This window comes from Rutidosis leptorrhynchoides, chromosome 1 (genome assembly GCF_046630445.1).
Source record: "Rutidosis leptorrhynchoides isolate AG116_Rl617_1_P2 chromosome 1, CSIRO_AGI_Rlap_v1, whole genome shotgun sequence".
NCBI lineage: Eukaryota > Viridiplantae > Streptophyta > Magnoliopsida > Asterales > Asteraceae > Rutidosis > Rutidosis leptorrhynchoides.
The window spans coordinates 123,143,577-123,149,576 of record NC_092333.1 but is presented as its reverse complement, the minus strand read 5'-3'; positions in this window follow the sequence as shown (position 1 = coordinate 123,149,576).

The window sequence follows — 6,000 nt, the reverse complement described above, 5'->3', positions numbered from 1 at the left end:
AGATGATTATACAAAGGGTACAAATTATATATACGTTAAGTTTAGTTACCAGGGTGCTCAATTTCGTAGAATATTTTGATAAACGTTTCTGGATGAAACAACTGAAATCTTGTGATCCACCTTTATGTACAGATTATGCAAAACATTAAAACTATGAACTCACCAACCTTTGTGTTGAAACTTGTTAGCATGTTTATTCTCAGGTTTCCTAGAAGTCTTCCGCTGTTTGCTTATATGATAGAAAAGCTATGTACATGGAGTCTTATATGGCATATTTTTCAAGAAAATGTTGCATTCACCAATTTATCATCATGTACCTTATTTTGACTGCATTGTCAACGGAAGTACTATTATAAACTATTATATACGATGATTGTCTATATGTAGAAATCATCAGATGTCGAAAACCTTTGATTTAAATATTCATTTATGGTGTGCCTTTTCAAAAGAATGCAATGTTTACAAAACGTATCATATAGAGGTCAAATACCTCACAATGAAATCAATGAATGACGTGTTCGTCCATATGGATTTGGAGCGATCGTCACAGCTGGCGATGGTCATTCTCTTCGGATGGCCTCTTTACAGTGAGTATCCTTTCCAAATTAATTTATAAGAAATTGCTTGGTCTAAACAATGCGGCACAAGTGACCCTACGAAATAAACTAGTCCCAAGAAAAGTCGAGCTATTCGTGTGGAGAGCTTCAAAGGAAAGAATACCGGTAAGAATAGAGTTAGACAAAAGAGGGGTGGATCTAGATAGTGTCAGGTGTCCAGTTTGTGACGACGACGTAGAAACGGTCATCCATTCTATCGCGCTTTGTAAATGTGTAAGTGATGTTTGGTCGAGAGTGTTCAAATGGTGGAACCTAGGTAACGTTACACCTCGCGGTATCTCTGACCTCTTCATGATAGACAACGGGGTTCAAGGTTCGAAGCAAGGCAATCTCATTTGGCAAGCAACTCGTTGGATATGCTCGTATCTCATTTGGAGTTCGCGTAATAAACTCGTGTTCCAAAGGAAACAATGGAATGTCCCATGTATGCTAAATGAAATTTAATCCAAGTCCTTCGATTGGATTTCGCATAGATTGAAGGGCACAAAACTCGATTGGCATATTTGGCTCGCCAATCCGAATTGCTACTTCACAAAGGGTTAGGAATGACTTGGGTTGCATCCTTTGCACCTCATGTTTGCTTTAGTTTTCGTGTATTTTAGCTTTGGTATTAGATCTTGTGTAATTTTGTGTGTATATCGTGTTACTTCGAGCTATATTTTATATGAGATGAAAAAAGGTTAGATCGGCGGGGAACCTTTAACCCCGTGCACCCTTTGGATGCCAACTGCCTACCGGGTCGTGTGCAGTCCCAGGCAAGTGTGGTCGGAACCAACCCCTGTTCCAGCGCCAAGCACAAATGGTGGCCGATTCAAGAATCGAACCTTCGCCTTATATGAGATGAACAGCCATTTGACTTGGTCAACTGGACGTTTGCGGGGCACCCTGGCCACCCAGGCTATGCCTGGTGTTACTTCGAGCTATGTTTTGGCTCGTGAAACATTCGTGTACCTTTCATATTGATTCAATATTAGCTTGCTTTTCAAAAAAATAAAAAAATAATTGTTACTCGTAAATATAAGACATTTATTTATTATCTATACTATACAAATATATAAATAAATATAATATAATATAATATAATATACATAGATAGGTAGTTGTTACTCGTCATTATTAGAAGCCGTAAAACGTTATTTTTGATTTTAGACTTTGAATTTAATTAATATCTTATCTAAAAATTATACATATTTGATCAATAAATAGCTTTTTTTATTTTGTGTTTTTAATTAGAATTAATTAATTATTTTTAGCTAATTAATAACGACATCCTGATTAATTAATATATATAGATAGATAGCTGTTACGCGTCGTTTATACATATTCATTTATAAATAGCTTTCCTTTTTTATTTTGTGTTTTTTTAATTAGAATTGATTAATTAATTATTTTTAATTAATTAATAAAGACATTATGATTAAGTAAAATTAAAAGATAATTAGTGAAATGATGAAATCATCATTTAGTATTATATATATATATAGTCGTTTATACATATTCATTTATAAATAGCTTTCCTTTTTTATTTTGTGTTTTTTTAATTAGAATTGATTAATTAATTATTTTTAATTAATTAATAAAGACATTATGATTAAGTAAAATTAAAAGATAATTAGTGAAATGATGAAATCATCATTTAGTATTATATATATATATATATATATATATATATATATATATATATATATATATATATATATATATATATATATATATATATATATATATATATATATATCAGCCGACCTTCTTAATTGACAAAGATCTTTCAAAACATTTTTGTATATGTATGCGACAATTGCTTTATGTTGGGAAAATGAACATGTTTCTATCACAAGAGCATGTCATACGGAAGATTCAATCCGGATTGTATATACAAAAGCGTGTTAAAAGAGTAAAACAACGGGAATAAAATAAGAGACTCGTATTAGATTAGTACAAATAATATTAGGAGTGGTGTGATGTGGTGGTGGGAATTTCAAGGTATTCCAACAAATATTCTAACTTGTCATTATCTGTCAGACCCAAATAAACAAACAATCATTCATTCCACTCAAATCTTCCTTGGATCCTATCAAATTTGGCTCTTTGTTTTTTGCATACCGTATTTTATTCTATAAATCAAATTTTAAATTAATATATTTGTTTTCCATTATAACTGTTGTACTAATTATTAATTAATAATCAATTAATTGAGTAATTACTAGTACTCTAGTAGTACACTACTAGTAACCAAACAAGAACCAATCGTTAGTTTATCGTATAAGCGAAATTTTCATGAAACATAGAAATGGAAATGTTTTATCATATCAATCTTGTAAAGTTAGCTATTACTGTATAAATTACATTATATATAACCGTTATCTAGTATAAAAACCGTATAACATATAACCCCGACTATGTTTTGGCAAACTTCTTGCTAAATTGTTTTTAATACATTTTAACCACAAAGAAATACATATAACCATTGGTTAACATCCACATTTTCATATAAAACATTATATTCTGGATTTGAAGTCGAATAACCAACCGTTGCTAACTTTGCTATCTTCAGGCACTAGTGCATTACTCAATTGTATTATTCCATCCTTCTCAATAAAATAAAAAAGGTCATTATAGTATGATCTTGCCAAAATTTTAACAGCGGGATATCGCTTGAAGATTATACTTGTGTAACCGTTCTCATCAATTCAGTTAGATTATCATGTTCGGTAGCATCCATTATCTCAATTAGCGGCGAATAAGGGATCTAAATGGGTGGATCTTGGGTTGCTTTGTGGTTGAAAATTCAGCACTGTAATCCTTGACTTGCTCAGCTTGTTTTTCAAGTCAGTTCCTCTCTGGAATAAAGCCTTAAAAAAGATGTCTCGTTTTCTCTCCCACCCTATCCCACCCATTCCGACGTCTCCTTTCACGCCGGCAACCGCAAATCACCGGCAGTCGATCAATAATCACTACTATAATCGTGTTAAGACTAATCTATTCCATAATCAACCAAACAAACCCACGCGTTCTCAAGCGGATCAATCGACAAACCCTAACCCTATTAACGCCACTGAAGATGGTTGGAATCTGGTACAGCGACGGCGCAAAAACAATCAATCGTCTTCATCACCATCAACAAGAGCAAGAAAGTTAATCCATCAATTCGACGGCTGGAACAATAACCGATCAGATAAAAGCCAGCAGTGGGTCCCTAAATCCAATTTCAACCAAGCCGATCCTTTGAATTCCAAACGTCCCATTCCGGCTACAGATCCAAACAATATCCCTTTGAATCACAAAGGGACCAGATCAGCCTCTGCAAGCCCTCTTCAACCAGACAATGATAACGTGATGTCAATAATGTGTTTCGGATTCCCTGAACATTGGGAAAAACTTGACCTTCGTTCCTTCTTAAGCAGATATGGTAAGGTTACTGATATTTTCATTCCTTATTTTAAGAGATTGAAGAATGGTAGTAGATTCGGTTTTGCTAGATTCAAAGATGTGGATGATGTTGATTTCCTGTTAAAAAAATTGGGTTCCATTAATCTCGGGAATGGTTGGTTCAGGGCCTTTAAAGCGCTAGATAAAAAGTGTAACCAAAGGTCGATCCTGTGAATGACCACCCCCCTTCTAAACCGGAAACTGTGAAACATAATGAGGGTTGGACTAATGGCAGGAGTTACAATGACGTGGTTAGTAACAAAGGAAAACAACCTCTTGGCATACAGAATCTGGAAGAGTTCGGATGGTTCAACAGGTGGGACCATAATGGTAAATTCAGAGTGGTATCGGTTGATGAAAAAGATATTAATGTGAATCTTCTTAATAAGGCTATTATCGGTACGATTACCAAATTCGAGTACCTAGAGCACATAATGTTCTTATGTGACATGGAGAATCTACACAACGTTGAGGTCAAATACCTCGGGGGAATGGAAATAATGATCATATTCGATTCGGTTGAACAAGTAAATCAAATTATTAATGCTAAAAACCATTGTATCCACAAATGGATGACGAACATTCGACAGTGGAACACGAATCATAGTTTCCAAGGGAGAATTACATGGTTAAATATTACGGGCATCCCGGTCCAGTTTTGGAATGAAAAGACGTTCAAAGCTATTGCCGAGTGGTGGGGACAACCCCTAGATTTTGCTAATTGCTCGCTCAAGGGTAATCAAAACTTAGTGGTGGGAAAAGTCCTGGTGAAACTTACGGACGCACACTTAGTTCATGACATTGTTCGTGTTACTTCAGATTCGTCCATCTTTTTTACTTATTTCTCGGAAGAAGTGAATGGTATATTCGAAATAAATACTAAATATGATTGCGAAGGCGGGGATGGTAGCGATGGAATATCCGAGTCAGATGATTTTAAATCTATCGATTTAGCTAATGTTAGTGACGAGGAGAATATAGATTTTTTCGACGAATTGCTATTTAGCCGATTAAAAAGGAAAGATTATGTGGACAATGTGGAGGATTTACACTCTAAGTGCAGGGTATCTGAAAGTAATTTCATGGATAATGACACGGTTTCAGACGCAAACAATATTTCCCCTCCGACTCCAACTGTTGAGGTTCCTAATGATCACACATATTCAACAGAGGGCACGAAATATGTCAAGGGGAATGATGTGGAAAATGGGCAGAAGGTGAAAATCATGGGTGCCGGTGGGCCAATGCTGAAGAACAACCCAAGTCCGGCCCAAGATGATGATGGTCCTCCCCCTATCCCTAATTATGCTGGTAGCGATTATGTGCCTTGCAATACAAATACCGAACAAAATGGAACGACTGCTTCGAAACAAAACACGACACCAATTAACTCTGAAAAACAAAAATCGTGTAATTCCAGTGACGTCCCTCCAGGATATCAACCTCCTTCGTTATATAAGGATGATATACGTATATTCCTACCCAATTCTCAAGCGGATCAGGCGGGCGAGAAAAGTGCACCTCCAAACATATGCGATTGTAATAATATTCAGGTGCAGGTTTCGACGGTTGTGGACGAGATAAACAACAGGGTTAAAGACATACATAGTAATGGTAAGGTGAAGGTTCCTTGTAAGCCAAGTCTAAGCAACGATCGTGAACTCTCAAATGGTAGCTCAGGGTTAAAGGAATTCGGGATTGATATTGGGCTTGAATGGATCGAGCCACCGTCAGGGAAGTAACTCTTCTCCCACTTCGTTTTCTTTTTTAATTAATTATTTAAAATGAAGATAATCTCTCTAAATGTACGTGGGCTCGGGAAACTTGAAAAAGAAAAGTTTAATTGGTTAAAAAAATTAATTCATTTTCATAATCCGGACATCTTTGCCATCCAAGAGTCAAAAAGGAAAAATGTCACTGATTTTATGATTGAATCGCTATGGGGTAACAAAAA